The 27,353-nt window shown below is 38.6% G+C and overlaps 1 long non-coding RNA gene across 1 annotated transcript in view; it reads right to left on the bottom strand.

The window, feature by feature from the left end:
* The window catches only part of LOC311615240, a 974,758-nt gene that overhangs the window by 444,884 nt on the left and 502,521 nt on the right, over positions 1–27,353 (bottom strand). The gene's annotated exons all lie outside the window — the stretch shown is intronic.

The following is a 27,353-nucleotide window of genomic DNA, read 5'->3' as shown; positions in this document are numbered from 1 at the left end:
CTGTTGAGTCATATAATCAATGTCATCTTATATTGGTGAAATACATTTACTTAGATCTGAATTTGTAGGCATTAGTAAAAGTAAAAGCCTATAAGATTAAGAGGCTAGTAATTCATGACTCAAACTCTGTCACCTAGTTATTTGTATTTTACTAGAGGCCCAGTGCATAAAATCATGCTGGATGGGGTCCAACCTGCCTGCCTCAATGGGGGCCCATTGGGCAGGGCCTGCAGGGGGGAGGTGCCGTGGAGGTTGGCCTGCGGGGTCAGCAGGGAGAAGAAAAGCTCCCTCTGGTTGGTGTGATTCTCTTAATTTGACCTCTACTTTTTGAGACTAAACCTGGGTTTTCTTGTCACTCCTTGACTTCATTCATGCACTTTTGATTTGGGCGTGGTAACCTCACTCGGATATTTAGGGCTCCTGTCTTTGAGCTGCTGTGTCAGTTATAGCTTCTTTAACCCACCCCTTCCTCCTTCTCACCCCCTTCCTCCTTCCCCTCTTTCCTCCAGCCCGGTTTATTGCGTCAGTAGGTGACTCAACCCGAGTGTTGACTCACTAATCAAATCAGTGAGCATTTATTAATTTGGCTCACAAAAAGGCTCACAACAAAGGTATTGGGAGCCAATCGGGGCCCGGCCAGCCGGGGGAGGGGGAGGCAGTTGGGGTCTGGATCAGGCTGGTTGGCTGCTGCAGTGTCATCATAGTCACTGGTTATTACGGTCATTCCAGTCATTTTGCTGTCCTGGTCGCTGGGCTTTTATGTACACTGATTGGCCAGATTATTATGACCACCCCATCAGTACTTTGTTGGGCCACGTTTTGCCTTCAATACTATGGCGATTCTTGGCATTGACTTCACAAGATGTTGAAAGGTGATGTGAGGAATCTGATAACATGCCTGATGAATAGCACTGTCCAGTTCTGCAAGATTTGATGGTTGTACAACCAGCTGCCTGGTGGCTTTTTTAACTTTGTCCCAGAAATGCTCAATTGGATTGAGATCTGGTGATTGTGGGGGCCACCTAAGCAAGGTAAAGTCTCCCTCATGTTCTTAAAACCACTCCTGCACAATACAAGCACTGTGGCATGGTGCATTGTCTTGTTGGAAGAATCCATCTCCATTGGGATACGCCATCAACATGATAGGATGAACTTGATCAACAATGATACTTAGGTATGTTGGGTATGTTGTGCTATTCAAATGTTGTTCCACACGAATTTAAGGGCCCAGATCATACCAGGAAAACATGCCCCAAACCATAACATTGCCCCCACCAGATTGAAGGGTTGTACTCAGGCATGTGGGGTGAATGCTCATACTGTTTCCTCGAAATTCTCACTCTGCCATCTACATGATGCAAATGGAAACATGATTCATCAAACCACATGACTTTTTCCAATGCTCAACTGTCCAATCCTTGTGTTCCTATGTGAATTGGAGACGTTTTATCTTGGTAACTGCAGACAGCAAAGGTGTTACAAACAGGCCTTTGGCTTCCATATCCCGTACGATGCAGTGTATGGCTAATTTGCCTACAAATGTCAGGTGGTCATAATAATCTGGCCACTCAGTATATATGTGTCCACTCATTGGTATGTCTCATCAGCATCTTATGTCCTTACCTCCCTGGCTGAAAGGCTCCTACAGCCAATGGTAAATATAGAGACACATAGTTAGTATATACATCATAATTGAGGGTGAAACTTGGGCTAAAAGAAGAAAAAATACAATAGCACAGGGTGGGAGCCATCCTCATCCCCATCCTTAAAAAGAAGAGGAAACTAGTCCAAGTTGTAAACCCTGTATGTAATTACAGTGCATTTCCTTCCTTTCAAAAAGGAAGAAACTGAAACATTATTTGCAGATATTACAATTATCTTCATTTAGAATTGTCATTTCTATTAAATGTGATTATTTTAACCCTTAAAAATCTTCAAGTGATTATAAATTATGAGATTAATTAAGGTGACCTGCTATAAGATGGATATTCAAAATTCATTGCATCTTTATATTAGCAATAAAGATTTAGAAATTGTAATAAAAATGCCATTTACAATAGCAATGAAAACTATAAAGTATCTGGGACTAAGTATAACAAAAAATTGCAAGACCTAGTCATCAAAATTTATAAACAACTCTATAAAAAGACATAAAAGAAGTTCAAAATAAATGGACTGATGTTACATGTTCATAACTAGTCATACTCAATAATCATAAAGATACCAACTCTTCCCAAATTTATTTCTAGATTCAATGAAACTCCAATCAAAATCATGGATTTTTCATTGAATTTGGCAACTGATTCTCAAATTTATATGGAATAACAAAGTACCAATAGCCAAACTACTCCGAGAGAAAAAATAAGGTGAGATTTGCCTTATCAGAGACTTGTTATAAAGACTTATTGAGACTTATTATAAAGCTATAGTAATTAAGACAGCATTAAGCATGATGCAGGGATTGACAAATTGACTAATTGAACTAAATGAGGGCTCAGAAAGAGCAACCATGTCTGCAATATCAAGGTGGTTTGTGGTATTTTCAAGTCAAATACCATGACTCATCAGTGTTACTTGTGGTGTTTTCAACTTAAATACCATGGCTTATCACACATATATGGAACTGAAGATTATTGAGCAAGAAGTGATTACTTAATAACTGGTTTGGAACAAGTGGTTATCCATATGCCAAACAGAAAATAGATCCATGTTATATACCATACACAAAATAAAGTTCAGATGGATTGAAGACTTCCATGTGAAACACTAAACTTTTAGAAAAATCCACAAAAGATTATCTCTGGGACTTTAAGGAAGTAATGGATTTCTTGAACAAAACACACACACACACACACACACACACACACACACACAAAACAAACAAAAAACACTAACCATAAAAAAGACTGACAAATTAGAATATAAAATACTGATGTATTATTGAGTAACATTGAGAACTATCTGTCAAAAGAAACGATTTTAAAATGAAAAAAGCTACAAACTTAGAAAAACATTTATAATATATACAATCAAAACAGGATTCCTAACCAGAAAGTTGAAAGATTTTTACAAATTAAAAAGAAAACAAATGTGCAAATGGTCAAAAGCCATACACAATCATTTGCAGAAGAAACATTGATGGCCAGTAAGCCTATGAGAAGATGCTAAACTTCAATAGTGATCAAGTAAAGGCAAATTAAGACCATGATGAAATAATATTTCATCTAGAGTGTTGACTTTGACAGTTGAATAGTAGTCAATTTCTCAGAGGAATTAAAATAAGCTAATTGAAATAAGCAAATATTCTAGAAAAATTGATTGTACTGTACAAAAAGCTGTTCCTAAAGTGTTAACAAAAATTCATATTGACAGAGCATCTCATGGTAAAATTGCATAGCATGTAATGAACCTAAAGCAGTCATATTTTAGAGCAAATAATTAAAATGTAAAAGCTGTCAAGACTACATTATAAAATTTCCAAAAGCCTCCTAATATTTAAATTAAAAAAGGGGGTGATAGTGGGAAAATATCACGTAAGGAAAAATATCCTGCGAGTAAATTACAACTAGAAAATTTGTACTTTAGAAAATTAAATTTCTTGAAATGCTAACAGCAAGATACCCATGAAAAACATACATGGTGTCAAAACAAGCCAGAGGAAAATTATTTGGGCAAAAAAAATGAAAAGGGATCTCAAGTCAAATTTATAGAAAATATCCCTTTATTAACTTTTGGTCGAGAATATGTTTGTATATTTTCAGAAAACAACTCCGAGACCATGTGGATTCCTGAAATAGAGAGGAATTGACAGGAGTGCTCCAGCCATGAAGACAGAAGAGAAACAGTCCATAGATGGAAGACGCTGACAACACCTTGCCATACTAGCAGACAGCAGTTGTGCATCACTAAAGGATGCCCAGGACCAAACCAGAGACTGTCGGACCTGCATCACCACCATTTGTCCACAAACCAGATCTGAAATACCATGGCTGACATGTACACAAAAGGAACTTTTTGACATTGAAATTGGGACTCAAAAGAACTGTTGGCCCAGAAAGGAATTCATTACAAACTGATTCATTTGCCTCTCAGCATAACCATTATGGCTTGTCTAAGTTTCGGTTCTTATAGGGTATTTCTTGTATCACATGATCTAACGCATCTAGGGGAAAATAATGAACAACATAAATTGATGAACAAAAACAGACCCGGAGACAGAGAAGCAGTGATCAGACTGTCAAACCTCAGAGGGAAAGCAGGAGAGGGTGCGGGTAAGGGGGAGAGATCAACCAAAGGACTTGTGTGCATGCATATAAGCCTAACCATTGGTCATGGAAGATGGGGGGGGGCGGGCGGGTTGGGCATACCTGAGGAGGGGTTTGGGATGGGAATGGGGGCATGAGGACAATTATGTAATACCATAATCAATAAAGAAAATTTTAAAAAGAAATATTTCATGCCTATGACAAAAATTAAGACATCTGATACCAAATGTTGAAGAGGATGTGAATAAACAGAAACTCTTATACATTTATTCTGTGATTGTCAACAGGTACAATGACTTTGGGAAACAAGTTGGCATAATTTTGTATTTGTATACTCCACAATTCATCAATTCCACTCATTTATCTGTTCTCCTGCACATGTGTGCCAGGATTCAAAAATAGAAATGTTCATATAAGTACTGTTTATAACAGCAAGTATTTGGTGGCAACCCAAATGTTCAGGGTTTACAGAGAGTGGGATAGGATAGATAGGTGTAAATTATTTAATAACGTTCTATTACTTGAGTTAGGTGGTAAAGTCATGGGTATTTATTCTATTGTTATGAATTTTTTTCCTTTATTGATATATGCATCTTATGTATAGTTTTATGTACCCAAAAGTATGTTTAAAAAGATGGAAGATTGAATGTAAGCCATACCTCTCTGGTAGTATAATGGTTTAAAACTTAGTTCTCTCCTGACTGTGATCCCAGGTTCAATTCCCCATCAGAGTTTAATCTAAACCTCATTTATTGCCCCCACCCTGATTTAAAAAATCTGTGAGGAATTATCTAATTTATTTTTCAATATGTACATGCTTATGGTTTCACTAAAGTAACATTGAAGTATTTGATTATTTATACCTTTATGTTGAAACAACCATGTGTACAACAGTATGGTTGTCTGTGATATTCTCAGCTCAAATACCATGAGTGGTCAGTGTTTTTCCCCCCACTTTCCCAAAGTTTATTAAAGAAATAGCAATTATGGTAAATCTCTATGACATAGTCAATTTTCTGGAATTTTCCCCTTAAAAACGTGACATTTGATTTTCAAACACATGCCAGAGTATACATGGTTCTCAATTGAACTAGGTAGGTGAGACTCTGAACCCCTAAAATGTTAATCTTCCAGCTTTCCCCAGTCTGTAGTCTGTCTTTGGTTGGAAAATAATTGCCCAAACAGCTACTATGGCTTCATTCATTTTTGTCTGTAATTCTCTGAGCTCGTCTGTATGCAGCAATTGTAGAAATTGAGCAGCTTTAGCAAGAACTGAATTTCTGGTGTCAAAACCAAGAATATGCTTATCTAACATAACAGACATTCTCTCTTGTTTGGTTTGCTTTAGCAACTGCATTCTGTGTCAGGCATTCCTGGACCAAAATGCGAATTGCCTTAAGCATTACCAGGTAATCATCATGACACAGAATCTAAACATTAGTTAAAGCCATTGCACCAGACTTAAAATAAAAATTCTTTACCTCCAACCCTGGCTGATGTGGTTCAGTTGGTTGAGCTTTATTTCATGCATCAAGAGATCACTGGTTGCAGGCTGGATCACTAGTAGGGAGCATGCAGGAGACAGCCCAAGGATGGTTCTTTTTTTCAATGTTTCTCTCTTTCCTTCTCCCTTTCTAAAATCAATAAAAACATATTTTTAAAAATGTTTACCTCCAAAAATGATAAATGGATTTGCATTTTAGCTTCATTGTCAGCATTTTTTGTATTACCAGGTACCAGTACATTATATTTTCAGCATTATTTCCATATTCAAGTCTAACTGCTACACCAAGAAACCAGTCATTTCTGAGATACATTTTAAAGAACTTGGATCAGTCATTGCTGTGGATATTTTTTTAATTATTTTTTTCTTCAATTTTCTAGCAAAATAGAAACAGACTCATCCTATATAATGAAAGGTTACTATAGTAATAGACCAAATGGCTGAATAACTGAACTGGTCGCTATGACGTGCACTGACCACCAGAGGGCATGCGCAGAACATAGCAGGCATTGGCCACATCAGTATGGTGGAGCAGATGAGGAGGGACACCAGACCAAAGCGGGGTTCTGGTCGCTGTCATTGGGGTGAGCCTCTGGTGGTTACTGAATAGTCTTTGCTCCTGCTTGCCACAGTACCACCTGCCACTCGCACCTGCTGCTGGCGATAGTGGCTGCCAGCTCCTGGCACTGGTCCTGATCACTCAGCGCTGTCAGCAGGTGTGAGTGGTGGCTGCTGGCCCTGATAACCCCTAAGGGCTTCTCCACTTCCTCCTGCTCCTGAGGGGTAATTGGGGCAGCAGCCACCACTCATACCCGCTGACAGTGCTGGCCTCACTTGCACCTGCTGCTGGCACTGGCTCCAATCGCTCTGCACCGTCAGCAAGTGCAAGCAGGACTGGTGCCATCAGCATGTAGGAGTGGCTGCAGCAGCAGGAGTGGGGCAGCTGGCAGACAGAGGACTGGGGTCTGCAGTGGGAGGGGCATGGAGGATGGGCAAGACCTGCCTCTGTGTCCACTGCAGCCTTGTGGCCCACAGTTTCTTTCAAGGTGCATGAATTTGTGCACTGGGTCTCTAGTAGATATAGAAATCATTTTGACCGTTGCCAGATATGTGAAAAAGGTGAATGAATTAAGAAGTACAAATTGTCACAAAATAGTCATGGGTATGTAAAATACAGCATAGAAAATATAGTCAATAATACATATATATATATATGGCCTTAATATGCAAATAGACTAAATGGCAGAGCAAGCAAACAACCGAACAACTGGTATGCTGTGCACTGACCACCAGGGGGTGTATGCGGAACATGCAGGGCAGCAGCAGCAGGCAGCAGAGCACAGAACATGGCAGACATTGACTGCAGTGGGATAGTGGAGCAGGTGAGCGGGGGCACCAGACCAAGGCTGGGTGCCAATCGCTGTCACCAAGGCGAGTCTCTGGTGGTTACTAAAAATTCTTTGCTCCCACACATTGCAGTCCCACTAGGTGCTCTCACCTGCTGCCGAGCACATGAGAGTGGCAGCCTCGCGGGGGCTGCTGCCAAACAGGGGACTGGGGGCCACAATGTCAGGGACCAGGTGTGGGCACAGAGGATGGTCCGATACCTGCCCCTGTGCCCACCTCAGTCTCAGGGCCCACAGTGCCTTTCAAGGTGCACGAATTTGTGCACTGGGGCCCCTAGTATTCTAATAACTATGCATGGTGTCAGATGGGTATGAGATTTATTAAGGTGATCACTTAAATTATAAAATGTCTAATCACTGGGGTGTATACTTGAAACTAATATATTGGATGTCAACCATAATTAAAATATTAAAAATAATTTAAAAATAAATAAATTCTCTTTTATTTTTGCACTTGAAGCCAGCAGGGTTGTGGTGGTCAAAGGCAGTCAGGCTGCAGCAGAACATGGTGCAGGCTTCTTGCTCTGGTCCTCTGAGCTTCAGCCCAGAGAGAAGAGGCAAGGAGGTGTGGATAGGACAGTGAGAGAGTCTGATCAGTGTTATTTGTGGTATTTTCAACTGGAATACCACTACTGGTCAGTGTTGTGGTCTTTTCAAAATGGTAAATTATTCTTGGTAAAATTTCAAACAAATCATAGCTCAATTTTCCCTCAATTTATGTGGAAGTCACATTCTTAGAAAATTCAATACATATTGAAACCTTTTTAAAGTTCTGCTGTATTTATACTTAACATAGAGTTAGGTTCTGGACTAAGATGATTATAATCAGGCTTTGCAAAGCAATGGGGAAAAGTAGGTTTATAGTTGTGAGTTCACAAAACACAGAGTTTATTCTTGTATTATTTCCCATATGAACAACTGTAAACCTACTTTTGCCCCACCCTGTATTTGATAGTTTCATGGGACAATTCTTTGTTGTGTGGAATATTGTGAGCATTACTGAAATTAACTATCCTTAGGCCCCACTCACATTAATAAGGTCTCTTAATCACTGTGACAACCAAAAATGCCCCTACAGATTTCTCAATTGCTTCCTAGGAAGAACAGTATCACCAGAACCATCGCCCTAGTGGAAAAGGATGAGAATAGAAAACCACCAGTTTTCCGGTGATTAAACCAATAGGCTCATCAGAAAAGCTTTCACACATAGCTACTGAGGATTGATGTGAAAGAGAAAGAGGGGTTGGAGTGGAGCAAATAGTTTTGATTTAGAAAGATAAAGTGTGCAGGGTCCAGAGACAGAAGAAGTCAGAAAAGGAAGAGGAGCCTTAACGCCAGGTCACCAAATTATGAAAGTTATTCAAGACAGTGTGCTGTGAATCTTCTATCTAACATTGTAAAACTCCTCCATGAGGCCTCTATCTATTAGAACCACTTTAAGACCCAAGGGGACCTTGGGACACCTAATTGCATGGAAGGGAAGAATCTGTACCTGTGCTTGAAGTGAGGTTGGGAGGACTGGATCCAAAACATGAGAGTATTTCATTATGGATCAGTGGAAAACGGGCCTCACAGTTACACAGTTTTATTGACTGTGTGAGGATTTTGCATCCTGAGCAAAAAGGGGCAATGAAGTCAACATGTGATTTTTCTAGCAATGCCCATAAATGACATTAGGAAGGACTAACAGCTTTACTTCCCCTTTACTGATATTTGCACAGAAGTACCAGCTGTTCATTGACCTCACCTTCAGGGTACAGGGCAGGGTGAGGAAGGAAACAGGCTTAACAGATGTGTAATTGAGCCAAAGAATAAGGCAGCTCATAATAACCTAGCAAGACAAATAAAACACTTGATACAGATGCAGTGCCAGGAGTCAAGGACCGGAGATTGGGTCCAGTTTCGGAACCTGGGCATCCTCAGTCCATCTAAGATAGCCAAGTGTTGGAAAGGCACACTGTATGTGGTAGGGAACAAAAATAAGTGCCAGTATATAAAATATAGCCTTGGGGCATCCAGGAATGGGGCTGTCAAGGGGATATATAGTAATAATCATCTGCCCATTAGGCAACTGAAAGGGAGAGGTCCAGGTAAATATACTATGAGGCCATGCTTATTGCCTCATAAGTAATAACTTACAAGTTATGTTAAAAGAAGAAATATGAATCTCTCTTGAAAACCAGGTTGAGGGAATTGTTGTCAAAAGGAAATTAATCCTTGTAGAATCCCCACACATCAGAGTTCATTCAACCCAACCACTCACAAGATCAAGACACAATGAGTTTACATATTGTTTAGAGGGGCAAATTGCAGAGTAATGCATAGGGTTTTATCTCAGATATTTTATCTACCATATAAAAAACAAACACATGCACATATACACACTTGTAAAAATGTAGAGAAAGGTTTAAAAGGATATACAACAAACTGTTAACACTGCCTACTTTAGGAGCTTTGATTGGCAATGGGGATGGATAAAGTGATTACAAGTCTTTCCTTCATATACCTCTGTATCACTTGTTAAACTATCTTGTGAAAAAAATTGTTATTAAATCTGATAGAAAGACTTGTAATCATCCCTCCCCTCTGAAGATTCAGCAGAAATTGGACAGAGGAGGAAAGTCATTATCATTAAGCAAACACCAGAGGCAGAGAAGACATGGGGCATGATCACTTCTGTAGGAGGGGTGGAGCATGTATCCGGAAAAGGGGAGGTAGGGATATGGGGGAGAAAAGGGTAAAGGGAGAAGACTTATAGAAGGAATAAAGAAAGGGGCCAAATCAGTGAAGAATGACCATCCACTGAAGTCCTGGAATGCTTCTACATGTGATGCCCCCAAGAACCAAGGCAGTGAAGCCTTGTGCCTTTCTAAGGGAGGAGATAGCTAGGATATGGGCACAATGCATATCCTCACCGTCAACTTGGTGTGATTTTGGATCAACTACCTACCTGAGCCTGAAGACTACTTGAATCTTCTTCAGAGTCCAAGGTATATGGTGTACTTTAGAGAAATGCGAAATGTGGCAGCAGAACAGAGAAATAGCTGCCTTACTTCCTCCTTGAATATCAACAGCATTCGCCTTGTGGACTATGATGTAGCAAGGAGTACTTACCTGCAAACAACTGAGTTTCAGGGATAATCCACCGTGGATGTCGATCCAGCTGGAGAGACAGTAAGGTTCATTTCCCCTACTTTACATACCAATAGTTGCTAGAGACTCACCTTGAGGGTCAGAAAATAGAAGGGACCACCACCCACATGCGAGTGCATCCAATGCAGACCAGATTTCTAAGTGCCTCCTACATCATCAAAGAATGGTCTGTTTTTGCATGGTTCCAATGTGTTTTTATTTTATTTTATTGATTAAGGTATTACATGTGTTCATATCCCCCATGACCCCCCTACTCTCATATATGTCCTCACCCACGAGTGACTTGTGTCCATTGGTTATGCTTACATGCATGCATACAAGTCTTTTGGTTGATCTCTTACCTTCCTCCCTCCTCCCCAATCATCCCACTGAAATGTGACAGTCCGTTTGATGCTTCTCTGCCTCTGTTTCTATCTTTTTGTTCATCAGGTTATAATGTTCTTTACTATCCATAAATGAGTGATATCATGTGGTATTTCTCTTTCACTGACTGGCTTATTTCACTTAGCATAATGCTCACCACCTCCATCCATGCTACTGCAAATGGTAAGAATTCCTTTCATTTTAAAGCAGCATAGTATTCCATTGTGTAAATGTACCAGAATTTTCTAATTCAGTCATCAACTGATAGGCACTTAAGCTGTTTCCAAAGCTTAGCTATGGTGAATTGTGCTGCTATGAACATAGGGGTATATCCTTTCTGATTGGTGTTTCTAGTTTCTTAGGATATATTCCTACAAGTGGGATCACTGGGTTAAATGGGAGTTCCATTTTCAGTTTTCTGAGGAAACTCCATAATGTTCTCCACAGTGGCTGCACCAGTCTACATTCCCACCAGCAGTGAATGAGGGTTCCTTTTTCTCTGCATCCTCACCAGCACTTATCATTTGTTGATTTGCTGATGATAGCCATTCTGATAGGTGTGAGATGGTACCTCATTGTCATTTGGTTTGCATCTCTGGGATGGATTAGTGATTTTGAGCATGTTTTTATATGTCTCTTGGCCTTCCTCTTTCAAAAAGTATCTATTTAGGTCATTTGCCCATTTTTTTTAACCTTCCTTTTGTTAAGTTGTATGTGTTCCCTATAAATGTTGGAAATTAAACCCTTCTCTGAAATAACATTGGCAAATATGTTCTCCCATGCAGTGGGTTTTTTGTTGTTGTTTTGTTGATGGTCTCTTTTGCTGTGAAAAGCTTTTTATTGTATTTTGATGTAGTTCCGTTTGTTTATTTTCTCTTTAGTTTCTATTGCCCTAGAAGCTGTATCAGTGAAGATATTGCTTCAGCATATGTCAGAGATTTTGCTGCCTGTGGATTCTTCAAATATTTTTATGGTTTCTTATCTTATATTTAAGTCCTTTATCCATTTTGAGTTTAATTTTGTGTATGGTATAAGTTGGTGGTCTAGTTTCTTTCTTTCTTTCTTTCTTTCTTTCTTTCTTTCTTTCTTTCTTTCTTTCTTTCTTTCTTTCTTTTTTGCATGTTTCTGTCCAATTTTCTCAATACCGTTTATTGAAGAGACTACATGGACTCCATTGTATGCTCTTGCCTCCTTTGTCGAATATTAATTGAGCATAGTGGCTTGGGTTGATTTCTGTGTTCTCTATTCCATTTCATTGGCCTATATGTCTGTTCTTGTGCTAGTACCAGGCAGTTTTGAGAACAGTGGCTTTGTAATACAGGTTGATAACGGGTATTGAGAGCCTTCTTACGTTGCTCTTCTTTCTCAGGATTGCTGGTGCTATTCGAGGTCTTTTTTTATTCCAGATGAATTTTTGGAGAGTTCTTACGAGGTCTGTGAAATATGCCATTGATACTTTAATGGGGAGTGCATTGAATCTATAGATTGCTTTGGGTAGTATGGACATTTTGATGATGTTGATTCTACCAATCCATGAACACAGTATGCTCTCACATCTATTCATGTCTTCCTCTATCCCTTTTTTCAATGTTCTGTAGTTTTCTGAGTAGAGGTCTTTTACCTCCTTAAGTTTATTCCTAGGTATCTTTTTTTTTTTTTTTTTTGGTGTGATGATAAATGGAATTAAGTCTCTCTTTCTGTAAGATCGCTGTTGGTGTATAGAAATGCCATAGATTTCCTGGTGTTGATTTTGTATCCTACTACATTGCCAAATTCATTTAGTAAGTCTAATTGTTTTTTGATGGAGTCTTTAGGGTTTTCTTGTACAGTATCATGTCATCTAACAATAATGACAATTTTACTTCTTCTTTTCCAATTTGGATGACTTTTATTTATTCTTCTTCTCTGATTGCTGTGGCTAGCACTTCCAGTACTATGTTGAACAGGAGTGGTGAAAGCAGGCATCCCTGTCTTGTTCCTGTTTTTAGTGGAAATGATTTTAGGTTTTGCCCTTTGAGTATGATGTTGGCTGTAGGTTTGTAACATAAGGCTGTTATTATGTTGAGGTATGATCCCAATATTCCTATTTTGCTGAACATTTTTATCAGAAAAGGGTGTTGGATTTTGTCAAGTGTCTTTTCTGCATCAATTGATATGATTATGTGATTTTGGCCCTCACTTTGTTTATGTGATGTATCACATTTATTGATTTGTGGATATTGTACCAGCCTTGCATTCCTGGAATAAATCATACTTGGTCATGGTGTATGATCTTTCTAATGTAATGCTGGATCTGGTTTGCTAGAATTTTGTTCAGGATTTTATCATCTATGTTCATCAGGGATACTAGCCTGTAATTCTCTTTCTTTGTGGTGTCTTTATCTGGTTTTGATATTAGGGTAATGTTGGCTTCATAGAAAGAATTTAGAAGTGGGTCTTCCCCTTGAATTTTTTTAAATAGTCTGAGAAGGGTTGGTTTTAGTTCTTCTTTGACTGTTCAGTAAAATTCCCCTGTGAAGCCATCTGGTCCAGGGCTTTTGTTTGCTGGAAGCTTTTTTATTATTGTTTCAATTTCATCAGTAGTTATTGGCCTATTCAGGTTTTTTGAATCTTCCTGATTGAGTTTTTGAACCTTGTATTTTTCTAGGAATGTGTCCAGTTTGTTGAAGTAGAGTTATTCATAGTATATTTTTAAACAATTCTTATATCTGTGGGGTCAGTTGTTATATCACCTCTTTCATTTCCGATTTTGTTTGTTTGGGTCCTCTCTCTTTGTTTCCCAGTAAGCCTGGCTAGAGGTTCATCAATCTTGTTTATCCTTTCAATGAACCAGCTCTTGGTTTCATTGATCATATGTATTATTTTTTTGGTTTCTATGTCATTTATTTCTGCTCTGATCTTTATTATCTCCTTTCCTTTGGTTACTGTGGGTTTTTCTTGTTGCTCTCTTTCTAGTTCTTTAAATTGCAAGATTAGATAATTTATTACCACTTTTTCTTGTTTTCTTGTTTGTTCATTTTTGGTTTTTTGTTTGTTTGTTTGTTTTTCAATAGACCTGTAGAGCTATGAACTTCCCTCTCAGGACTGCTTTCATTGTGTCCCAAAGATTTTGGATTGTTTTGTTTTTATTGTCATTTATTTCCAGGATGCTTTTAATTTCTTCTTTAATCTCTTTGGTAATCTAATCATTGTTTAATAACAGGCTATTTACCCTCCAAGTGTTTGATTTTTTCATTGTTTTTATTGTAGTTTATTTCTAGTTTTATGCCATTATGGTCTGAGAAGATGCTTGTTATGGTTTCTGTCTTCTTGAATTTGAAGAGACTTTGCTTGTGTCCTAATATGTGGTCTATCTTTGATAATGTTCCCTGTGCACTGGAGAAAAATGTATATTCTGTAGCTTTGGAGTGAAATATTCTGAAGATATCAATTAATTCCATCTGATCTAGTGAGTCATTTAGGATTGCTGTTTATTTGCTGATTTTTTTTGTTTAGAGGATTTATCCAGTGGTGTCAGTATGGTATTAAAATCCCCTACTATGACAGTATTGCTATTGATCTCTCCCTTGATAGCTTCCAGAAGTTGTTTTATGTATTTGGGTGCTTCTGTATTGGGTGCATATACACCGAGTGGCCAGATTATTATGATCTTTGAACACATAATAATCTGGCCACTCAGTGTATATCTTATATAATAAAAGGATAATATGAAAATTGTCCCCTCGACCAAGAGTTCGATCAACAGGCAGGTTGGCCAACCTCTCATGTCCCCTCCCCCTGGCCAGGCTGGCCAGACCCCACCCATGCACTAATTCATGCACCAGCCCTCTAACATATATACTGAGTAGCCAGATTATTATGCATTCAGAGATCATAATAATTTGGCCACTCAGTGTATAAAGAAAGCTAAATATAAAAAAAGGATGATGATAATGTGACAAATGACTGTAGTAGATATTAAGTAAGAGTACTTGAAATGAAACATACATATATAGGGAAATTTTCCTATCTGAACTACAGTAATTACTGCCTAATTATTCTCCCCATATTCAATTAGTCCTCTGTAATTAATTCACTTTGCAGAAGTCATTGATTTTTATAAAATGTCTGGCAGAATGAGAGGAACATGCTTATTACTTAATGTTGATATATCTCAAGAGAAACATTGATTAAATAATTTCTAAAAAGTGTTAGCAAAACAGCTATATTTAGAGAACACCTAAATTCATTGGGGAGAGGGAGAGGGCAAATAATGATTTTTTTAAAAATTGATATATCTAGCAAAGGTTAAAGAAAGAAAAAAAGGACAAGAAGCATACCAAACAAAACATGAGGGAAGGAATAATGTCAAATATATTTGTTCTCACAATAAGTGAGGATGGGTTATATTATTCTTTCCTTAAAAAGTGAAAGACTGATGTGTCGGGGGGCGGGGAGGAATTGGACATTTGTTTTGTAATACTTTCAACAATAAAGATGAAAAAATAATAATAATAAATAAAAAAGTGAAAGACTGCATGGCACAAGTGCAAACATAAAGCAGGAGTAGCAATATTAAAATCAGATAAATTCAACACCAAGTGAATTAAGCAGAACAAAAATGTTCTTATAATGATAAAAGACACATTCCACAGAGCATTTCTGTCATAAATCTTATGTGTTAAACAATGTAGCAAGTAAAAAACTAGAAACACAAAAACAACTTAATAGAAAACCATAATACAATGGGGAAATTTATATACCTCTTTGATTATTTAACAAAAACAATAATAAGCCAATGTATAAAGAATCTGAATAATTCAATCAATTTCAATTTAATATAAAATTGAACCTTACAGAGACTACAGATTCTTAATATATATCCATAACACATTTCTAAAAACCAGAAATGTACTTGGCTAAAAAGAAAGCTGAATAAATTCCAAAAGGTAGATATTTATGGCTGCATTCTTTAAATAAAATAAAACAAGAAATTAACAAAATATATTATTCCCCAAAATTAAATATTTGGAAAAGAAGAAATACTCTCCTGAACAGTCACTGAATCAAACAGAAAATCAAAACTGAAGTTTGGCAAAATTTCTAAATAAAAATTATGTAGAAATTAATTAAAGAACGCTTCATAAAATGAAATCTATATGATGTGGCTAGAGTTAAACTTTGTTATTATTAAAATAAGAGCAAAAATAAATGAATTGCCGAAACCGGTTTGGCTCAGTGGATAGAGTCGGCTTGCGGACTGAAAGGTCCCAGATTTGATTCTGGTCAAGGGCATGTACCTTGGTTGCAGGCACATCCCCAGTAGGGGATATGCAAGAGGGGTCTCATCGAAGTTTCTAGTTTTCTATCCCTCTCTCTTCCTCTCTGCAAAAACTCAATAAAACATATTTTTTTAAATGAACTAAGGATTTAACTTTAAATATAGAGAAGAAAAGCAACATTAACTAAAAGAAAGTAGAAAGAGAGAATTAATAAAGCTAGAAACTAAAATTAAAGAAATAAAAATTACCACCACCACACAGTCCCCCGCCATATCCCTTCTCCCCAAGAGGCATACATGTAAAGGATAATGGATAAAGCCAAAATCAAAAGATCTATAAATAGCTAAAACCAGTTTGGCTCAGTGGATGGAGCTTCAGTCTGCGGACTGAAAGGTCCCAGGTTTGATTCCGGTCAAGAGCATGTACCTTGATTGCCGGCACATCCTCAATAGGGGGTGTGCAGGAGGCAGCTGATCTATGTTTCTCTCTCATCAATGTTTCTAACTCTCTATCTCTCTTCCTTCCTCTCTGTAAAAAAATCAGTAAAATATATTTTAAAAAGACCTATATATAAAAAACGATCTATTAATAAACCACTTCCTCCATCAGCGTAATTTTTAAAAAGAGAGCAATAATTAAAATGTACACTATTAGGAATGAAAAATTAGATATAACCACGTAAATCAAACTTTGAAATAATTTTAAGATAAAATTATGAGCAACTTTTCAACAACTTTGAAAACCTAAAGAAAATGAACAGATTTTTAGCATGCTATAGAGTATTATAATCAACTGAAGAAGTGGTAGGAAATCGGTACAGAGTCCAGTAACCATAGGGGGGGAAAAAGAGGCATTTATGATTTCAATCTACCCTAAAAGAAAATTCTGTGTTACTCAAACTGTCCCAGATTTATATAGATTGTGGGGAGCTGCCCTGAAAGCAGGGGTCTCACTTGTTGAGACATAGCTCTCTTTACCTCCCTTGCTGCACAGCAGGCAGTGGGAAACTACTGATGTTTGCAGTTATCAGGAATTGTTTTGACTTGCAGCACAAGGACTGTGTGCATTGCTAGCCTTGACATTTACTTGACTTGGTTAAAAAATAGTCAGTAGACTTAGTGGCGCAAAAATATTTTTCGTAAACAAGGAACTTACTGCTTTTGCCTAGATTGCTGTGTGTGCTTAAATATACTGTTTGGAATAAACTCAGGACTGCAGACTTCGGTCTCAGTCCTCCTAACCCCATCTTTTCTTGTCTGTCTTTTTTCTTATCCTCACCCCCTCAATCAGGTACTGTTCCTTGCCGGCAGGTGGCGCCAGAAACAGGGACCTGAAAACATGGGAGGAAGGTAGAGGACACTGCCCGAGGAGCAAAGAGGATGCGTCTGGAATAAGGTAGGATTGGGGCAGGGAGTGTAATAGTAGGGAGTAAAAAATATGGGGCAAAAATAGGGGGCCAAGCGCTGTTCGTGCAAGTTCTTAAGAGTATGCTTCGTTCTGGCTTGAAAGCAGGGCAGAAACAGTTAAGAAGTCTGCCCCTGGTTCCCGGAGGAAGGAACTATAGACTTAGAAACCTGGAAAAGGGTAAGAGTCCTTGGAGGGCTAGAAGCAGCTTAACCTCCAGGCTCTGGCTGGAGGACATGATGGTGTCCTCGGCCTGGGAGGACAATACGGTGTCCTCAGCCCCAGGTGTCTGGACTGGTTGTCTTGTGTTTTGTCATGTTTGTGTCAGGCCTATTTGTTTTGTGTTTTATGTTTTGGTCTCTGTCAAAATGGGTCAAGGTTTGTCTGTGTCTCCGTGTTCCCCTCCACAGTGTTTTTTTTAAAAAATTTCCAGGACTTCAAGAAATGGGCGGACGACTACGGCTCTGATGTTAATCTTTTGATTTAACCACTCTTTTTCCCAGGTCAATGCCAGTCTGTAGGATAACTTTCCCCTCACAGTTCTTAGAGTATTAGTCTTGTTTCTTTTGTCCAACATGAGTGCCATTTCTATTTTACTGAAACACTGTAATGTTACTTGTTTACTGAAAGGGTATAAGTACAGATGTTTGTTTGATATTTTGTTTGTCTGCTTGGGTATAATTATTTGTTCATATAAGTGTGAAAATCTGTGAAAAAGAAAAAGAAAAAAGAGAAAGAAAGAAACCTTTAATTTGTTTAAAGCTGAGTGCTCTGACGGCTAGCAAACAGCCCTGAGTGGCCACTGGGATTCCTTTTTCCCAGGGATGCTTTGCTTTCTGCCAGAGGGAAATCGGCCCACCTAACAAAATTTATGTCTATGTTTATTAATTTGAAGGTATGAAATTGTAACAATTGTGGTCATCCAAAAAGTTAAAAGCAGAGACCAAATTCTAAAGTTAACTATTTACAAGAAGGAAGCTTGAGCTGGCAAAATCAACAAGTCTGCCCAGCAAGCTCAAAAAACTAAATGAATCTTATTTCTGCCACCACCCAGTCTTGATCAGTGGTAGAGGAACTATTTGTTTTAATTGACCAATTTAAGTTTGATGTGATTAATTGTTACAATACATTGTAAAATCTTTAGAAGAAAATAAAAATATTTTAAGGGCAACTTGGTCCTTGTGTATGTGTGTCAACTCTTAAGTTATAGTTTTAAAATCAGTAATATTAATGGAGACACATGCAGAGGAGCTTTTCAGAAAGTTCAGGGAGTCTGATTGCAGTGGAAGGGTCACCAGTTCCCCCACGCCACCTTAGCAGGAGGCAAGCGTTTTTCCCAGTGGGAACAGAGTGGACTGCTGGATAAAAATGCCTCCACGGGAGCCCTGCCTCTGCCCACCTGGTGTCTATTCCCTCCAGGGATTGTTTAGAGTAGCTGGAGGTGGCGGCTGCAGTGAGGAAAGAAATTCCTTTGTGACCTCCTGCACCCCAATGAGACCCCAAAACCCCCGGTGACTACTTGGACACTTTTCACCGTGTTCTGTTAGGGGGCTTAAAGGCGCAGTTAGAAATTCTCCCATTCCCCTTTCCAGGCTTATCAGAATCTGAGATCCTTATCTGTAGGGAAAATGTGGCATTTCAAATTTCAAGCGGCTGGAGCCTGGGAACAGGGTGCTGGGCCTGCTCCCTCTTCCCTCTGCCTTTTCTAAATATTTTAAAATAATAGGAGATTTAAGACATGGTTATACATTTTTGAAGGACATAGAAAGAAGGTTTAAAGGCTAATGTAAAATAGTGAAAGTTTTTGTGAAGGTTTTACATGTGATGAGAAGGAGAACAAGGTTTTGGTTCTTCAGATGCTTACTGGGTACAAGCTATCAAACAAGAAAGACCAGAGTTAATTTTAAATATCAATGGGGGGAAAATTAAAGGAATACTAGACACTGGAGGGGATGTGTCTGTGATATCAGAACAGCATTGGCCTCCCCAGTGGCCAAAACAGGCGGCTGTTACAGGGAACTGGTCAAGCTCATAGCCCTGAATAGAGTAGTGGATTATTATCCTGGACAAATGAGGAGCGTCATAGTGAGAGTTTCCAGCCGTACGTGTTACCAGGACTGCCAGTGAATTTATGGGAAAGGGATGTTATGCAAGAAATGGGAGGGTACATTTACATCCCTAGTGCTGCGGTCACACAACAGATGTTTGATCAAGGGTTGCTACCTCAGCAAGACCTAGGGGTATCAGGCCAAGGAATCACAGAACCTTTACAGCCCAGGCCTCGACCACCTAGAGCAGGGTTAGGGTATTTTTATGAGGGGCCTTTGATTATCCTGCAACTCATGCTGACCCTATTACATGGAAAAGTGATATGCCAGTCTGGGTTGATCAATGTCCTTTAAATGAAGAGAAAATTCAGGCTGCTGAACTATTGGTGCAGGAACAATTAGATAGCAGCCACATAGCCCCTCAAATTCACCCTGGAACTCGCCCATATTTGGAATTAAAAAGAAATCAGGCGCATGGAGCTTATTACAGGATCTCAAGAGAGTTAATGAAACTATGGAATTGATGGGAGCTCTCCAACCAGGGCTACCATCTCCTATGGCCATCCCTGACAATACTTATAAAATTATAATAGATTTGAAAGATTGTTTCTATACCATACCCTTGGCTCCACAGGATTGTAAAAGATTTGCATTTAATGTGCCATCTACTAATTTTAGGGCTTAAAAAACAGGGCCTAATAATAGCCCCTGAAAAGATACAGCAAAGTCCACCTTACTCATACCTTGGTTATCAACTACAAAAGCATTGTTTTACTTCTCAAAAGATTCAATTAAGAAAAGGTAACTTGAAAACGCTGAACGACTTTCAGAAACTTTTAGGAGATATCAATTGGATTAGGCCTTATCTTAAAATTACTACTGGAGAACTTAAACCACTATTTGATATATTAAGAAGAGATTCTGATCCCACCTCGCCCAGAGTATTGACTGATGAGGGGCGTGCTGCCCTCGCTAGGGTAGAAGAGGCAATAACTACTCAGCATATATCTTATTGTGATTATAACCAGGAGTGGGGTGCATATATTTTACCAACACAACACACTCCTACTGCAGTTTTATACCAAAAGGGGCCACTAATGTGGCTACACTTGGCTGTTTCTCCTTCTAAAATTCTTACTCCTTATCATGAGCTGGTGGAAACCTTGATTCATATGATTAGGACAGAGTCTTGTCAGTTATTAGGAAGGGAACCTCATTTTATTTGTCTGCCCTTTTCCAAACAGCAACAGGATTGGCTATTTCAGCACAGTGATATTTGGGCCATCTCTCTTGCCAACTATACGGGGAAGTTAGATAACCACTACCCCCATGATGAATTGTTGCAATTTGCTAGCCTACATCAGTTTGTTTTCCCTGGAAAATATCTGCTGTGCCATTAACAGGTGCATTATTGATCTTCATTGATGGTTCCTCTAATGGAACTGCAGCTTATACTATGCTAGGAAAAACTATTACTTGGAAAACTGGATGCCATTCAGCTCAGGAGGTCGAGCTGCAAGCTGTCATTGCCGCTATTCAAAAGGTATCTGATCAAAGATTCAATCTGTACTCCGATAGTCAGTATATAATTAGGGCACTACAAGTTATAGAAACCGTTCCTTTTATAGGAACCTCTAACAGCAATGTTCAGAATCTATTTAGAGCTATCCAAAAAGAACTTCAGCAAAGGACTGAAAAATGCTATTTTGGCCACATCCGAGCTCACACTGGTCTACCTGGACCTTTGGCTCAAGGCAATGAGATAGTTGATCAGACCACAAGAATTTTGTTTACCCAAGAACAATTAGCAGAGCAATCTCATGCTATCCATCATCAGAATAGTAACAGCCTCTGACTCCAGTTTAAAATTACCAGAGAAGCAGCTAGACAAATAGTCAAACAATGTCAGTCCTGCCCGGAATTACTCTCTGTGCCACAATTGGGGGTTAATCCCCGAGGTTTATTGCCCAATCATTTGTGGCAAATGGATGTGACTCATGTTCCTAGTTTTGGAAAATTAAAATATATACATATTATTATTGACACATTTTCCAGATTTCTAATGGTCACTTTACAATCCAGAGAGGCGAGTAAATACTGTATCGCCCATTGTTTAAAATACTTTGCCACTATGGGACAACCCAAACGTCTTAAAACTGATAATGGGCCTGGTTATACTGGGGAAAAATTTCAAGTATTTTGTACACAATTAGGTATAGTTCATAAAACTGGAATCCCCTATAACCATCAAGGGCAAGGTATAGTAGATAGAGCTAATAGCACTCTAAAACAACAATTACAAAAAATAAAAAAGGGGGAACTATACCCCCTAACACCGCAGAATACCTTAACCATGCCTTATTTATTTTATTTTTTTTAAATTTGGATGCTCATGGAAAATCTGTGGCTCAGAGATTTTGGTGTGCGACGTCCCAGCACACCTATGCACAAGTGTGCTGAAAGGACCCTCTTACGGGGCAATGGTCGGGACCAGATCTGGTGCGAATATGGGGAAGAGGGCATGTTTGTGTATTCCCACAGGATGCCGAAAGTCCGGAGCGGCTGGTATGCCAAACAGGACCAGAGCCTAGAGGAAAAGATGAAGAGGCTACATCTGAGTGAATCTGAGCACCTAGAGCCTCCTGCGACCCAACGACACCTTCCATGGAGACAGTGCTATGGGGACAATGTGACTCAAATACCAATACTTGGAATTAATCTCAGCATTTATGATTGGATACCGGTAAACAAGTCCAACCCTCAAGACAACTTGCAAGGATTTACAGAAGGGCTATGGACATTAGACCATAAGACCTATCAGACTGACTTGTAGAAACTAAGTGCTAGTATGGGGTCCTTTTTGGCCATAGTTAGGGGCAGCTCCAATCTAAAGATCATGGAAATTACTGCATGTGTTCCTGAACCTTATGCATTGCTTGTGGGGAATGTTCATATTACTGTCCATGACTCTGTATATAATGTTTCTTGTATCAAATGTAATCTCACTAACTGTGTTACCTCAGTTGAGGATGATACCAAAATTGTAGTGCTATATCAGCCAGCCTTTGTAATGATACCAGTTAATATTACAGGACCTTGGTAAGAAAAGAAAAGAAAGGATTACAGATATGGAAAGAGGTTAACACAGCACTAGCCCGTACCAAAAGATTTGTAGGATTATTGATTGCGGGAATTACAGTGCTCATTACCCTTGTTGCTTCAGCAACAGCGGCTGCTGTCTCTTTGGCACAGACTATTCAGACAGCACATTATGTTAATGATCTGTTGAGAAAAGTCTCCCAAGCATTAGGAGCCCAAGAAAATATAGATAGAAAATTTGAGGAGAAGCTAAATGCCCTGTATGATATGGTTCAGGTCCTAGGTGAACAAGTTCAAAGTTGAAAAGTTAGGAATCAGCTTCGATGCCATGCTGTATATCAATGGATTTGTGTTACTTCTAAGCAGTATAACGAGAGCCAATATACTTGGGAACAAATTTAGAGACATCTATTCAGCATACGGCATACAGAAAATGTTTCATTGGACTTGCTACAATTACATAGAGAGATACTAGGGATAAAGAATGCACCTCCATTAGATACTAGCATAGCTGAGAGCGCTGAGAACTTTGTTCATCGGCTTATGGGACAAGTGCCATCCCTTGGTACCTTTCTGCATCTAGTCATAATAGTATTAGGGATGCTGGCTCTGTTATTACTCATGTTATGCCTTGCTCCTTTGTTACTTCGCTTACTGGTTAAGAATCTATTTGGAATTAAAACAGCACTTCACAGTATCCATTTAGAGCTACAGGCTCATAAACAATCTCCTGTTTAATTAAAAGAAAAGGGCTCCCCCTTTTGTGGGGAGTTGCCCTGAAAGCAGGGGTCTCACTTGTTGAGACATAGCTCTCTTTACCTCCCTTGCTGCACAGCAGGCAGTGGAAAACTACTGCTGTTTGCAGTTATCAGGAATTGTTTTGACTTGCAGCACAAGGATTGTGTGCATTGCTAGCCTTGACATTTACTTGACTTGGTTAAAAAATAGTCAGTAGACTTAGTGGCGCAAAAATATTTTTCGTAAACAAGGAACTTACTGCTTTTGCCTAGATTGCTGTGTGTGCTTAAATATACTGTTTGGAATAAACTCGGGACTGCAGACTTCGGTCTCAGTCTTCCTGACCCCATCTTTTCTTGTCTGTCTTTTTTCTTATCCTCACCCCCTCAACAGGTACTGTTCGTTGCCGGCAGGTTCCGGCAATAGATCACCCCATTTTTTTCAACACATGACCTTTAAAAAATGTGACAATAGGATATAACAAAGAAAAAACTATAGACCCTTTTTTTTTACTTATAAATATGAATGCAAAATGTTTTAATAAAATATTAGTAAGTGGATTCCAACATATATAGTAAGAAATTAATTCACTCTGATTAAATAGGATTTATTTGAGGAATGCAGATATGGTTAAATTTGGCAAAATATCAATATAATTAATTACATCCACAGATAAAAATAGATGAATGTTATATAATTATATCAAAAGCTAATTAAGCTGCATTTAATATAACTTAGCAGGCTTGACTAATAACAAAACCTTTAAAAAACAAACTTAGAAGGAGACCACCTCAATCTGATAGTTCAGCAAACTCTAATGAATACTATTGGAATTACTGTGAGTAAAGAGGCAACATCAGGCCTTAGTCTGCTCCAAGCCTGCTTGAGAAAGACTTTGGTCTCCCACTGCACTGAAACAGGAAAGTTAAGATAAATAGAAATGTTGTATCTGTTGTAGTAGCTGTATGGAACTGCCCACAGGTTAGGCTATCTGTGATTGCCATCTGCACAAATAGAACAAAATATATGATAATGCATCCATCGTTTTTCACTGAGAAAGAATGTACTTTGACTAGAAAACTGGGATCAAATTGTTAGACTGTTACTTTGTACCACACATAAAATAAATTCCAGATGGATTAAAGATTTAAATTTTCACATAAAGCCCTGGCCGGTTTGGCTCACTGGATATAGTGTCAGCCTGTGGACTAAAGGATCCTGGGTTGGATTCTTGTTCAGGCAAATGTCCAGGTTGTAGGCCCAATCCCCAGTGGGTTAATCAATGATCCTCTCTCATCACTAATGATTCTTTCTCTCTCTTCCTCTCCCTTCCTCTCTGAAATCAATAAAATATATTAAAAATTTTTTCACATAAAAATCTTAAAAGAATATAAGAATATTTTTATAACCTCAGAGTGGGAGAGACCTTTTCAGTCAAGACAGGAGATTTAAAAACCATAATGATTGACAAATTTGACAACATGATTTAAAACTTTCTGTGGAGTGAAAGACTGTGTAATAGTCCCACTGAGAGAAAATATGTGTAATTCAAATAAGAGAAAATAGTTCAAAGGCCCTATAATATAAAGAATTGCTAAAATTATTTAATAAAAAGCCTACAACTCTAAGATTATGGCAGAGGTTGTGAATGGGCAAATCACAGAAGTGGAAATGCAGGTAATAAGCATAGAAGAAGTTTCCAACCTCAGAGGTTGTCATGGGTATAAAATATTATAAATGCTGGAATAGAATATTTTTTACCCCTTAGACTTGCACCATTTTAAAATATTGATAACATTCAATATGGATGAGAAGATGGGAAAAGGGCAACTCTCTTACTTTACTAAACTCTCTTATCTCTGGTAGAAGAATTGAGTTGCTAAGAGCAATTTGGAAGGTAATCTGGTATTAATTATCAACAGTTAAAATGTGCAAAGTTTTGAGCTGGCAAACCTCTTCCAGAAGTTTGTCCTAATATGTTATTTGTACAAATGACCAGAGACCTATGCCCAAGAATATTCACTACAATTGGTAATGACAAATAAATAAAGGAAAACAATCTGAAGGTCCATCAAAATGATAATGGTTAAGTTACAAGACAGCCATGCACTGGAATACTGAAATGCTGAAATAGAACATGAATTATAGCTCTACTTGCCAGGAGAGTTGCCAATGATATACTTGCCAATGAGTTGCCAATGTGTGTTTTTAAAAGATGCAGATTATTGCTGAAACCGGTTTGGCTCAGTGGATAGAGCGCCAGCCTGTGGACTGAAAGGTCCCAGGTTGATTCCAGTCAAAGGCATGTGCCTTGATTGAAGGCACATCCCCAGTAGGGGGTGTGCAAGAGGCAGCTGATCAGTGTTTCTCTGCATCAATGTTTCTAACTCTCTATCCCTCTCTCTTCCTCTCTGTAAAAAATCAATAAAATATATTTAAAATAAATAGATGATAGATAGATAGATAGATGACAGATAGATAGATAGATAGATAGATAGATAGATAGATAGATAGATAGATAGATAAAAATAAAAGATGCAGAGTACTGTGCATAGTGTAATGCTGTTGTTTTTTTTTTAATAGGTGGAGAAAGGGGCCATACTTCCATGAGACTATATAAGTGCATTGAGTAAATCTCAGAGGACGATCTGCCCACACTTACATTCAGTCCTCCTCTGAATTCTACTCAATGTGGTTCATGAAAAGGTTTTGTATTTTGTTTTGTTTTGTTGACGAATAAACCATTTTATTATTTTTTTAACAAGTTACAATTGAATATTTATATGGTAAATGTGTATTTGTCTATCAAATCGAAATACTTAACTTCTGTAATATAATAATATTGTGATATTGTGGCTCTCAATACTTAAACCACCTTTCATGTATTTGTGTGTGTATTGGTATTGTAATGGAGAAAAGTGTGAAAAGTCACACAACAAACTATTAACACTGGTTGTATTCCAGGGATTGTGTAGACAGGGGACTTTTTTCCAAATAAGTCTTTGAATTGATAATAAGTATATAATCTAAAGAAAGCACTTAGCAAAAGGAATTGAAGAAGATGAGAAAAAGCAAGCAAGCAAATGAAAGAAAAGAGGAGAGGGAAAATTAAAGAAATGGAAAGTAGAAAAGACAAGAGAAGAGAAAAAATAAAATTTTAAAAAAGAAAAGAAAAAGAAGCTGGCAAAAGCATGGTAAAGGAGGAAGGGGTTGTGGGGCACAGACAGCATCCAGGCACTGCAGGTCAGATGCAGCCTGGGAACAGCTAGTCCCAGTGCTTCTGTCTCCAGTGACTTTTACTGGCGGGCACTCCTATAATGTGGGAAGAAGCAGGGCCTCACTTATTAATTTTCTGAAGCCTCACCTAAGGGAAGGGAAGCAAGCCTTTGAATGTATGCAGATGGGAACAGTTGCTGCTGAAAGAAGGGTGTGCAGGAACTTGCTTGGCAGAGAGGGTCTTGTGGAAGCTCCAGGTATATCACATCCTATTGCCTGGCAGGGCAAGGGCCACCTACTCCTTGAGCCTTTGAGCTCCCATATGGCAAATACCTATTGTCACAAGAGAGTAAGAACCCGAATCAGGAGGAGAGGAAGGAAAAATGATCAAAGAAGACAGGAGAGAGATAGAAACATGCCAACTACTATTCCCTTGCCGCTCCCACTGCGCCCAGCCCTTCAAAGGGGAATTTGTGGAAGTATCTCTCTGCTCCCTGGGGATAGCCATACCCTGGGGCTAGGGATGGGAAAAATACTATTGGGAAGAGGGGAATCATGACTAGAAGAAGGAAGAGCATGAAGCTGGAGCCATCAGCTAGGAGCTCAGTCCCCTCATCCTGCCAAACCTGACCATTCACCTTGAGGCCTTCCACACCAGTGAGGAAAAGGGAATAATTTAAGCCCCAGACCCTGATTCAAATATCAACTCTGCCACCTGCTAATTGTGACTTTGGGCAAGTTACTTGACCTCTCTGGGATTCAGTGTCTTATTTGTAAAATGGGGACAATAATATTATTACTCTTCTCATAAGGTACTGAGGAAGAAGAGAAAAAGAAAAAGAGAAAGGAAGTTTAAGATGGTAATGTATATGAAGCATAGCTCCTGGGAAATTTTA

The sequence above is a fragment of the Pipistrellus hanaki genome, assembly GCF_964339955.1.
Source record: "Pipistrellus hanaki genome assembly, chromosome: X".
Taxonomy (NCBI): domain Eukaryota; kingdom Metazoa; phylum Chordata; class Mammalia; order Chiroptera; family Vespertilionidae; genus Pipistrellus; species Pipistrellus hanaki.
This window is presented reverse-complemented; position numbering and strand designations above follow the sequence as displayed.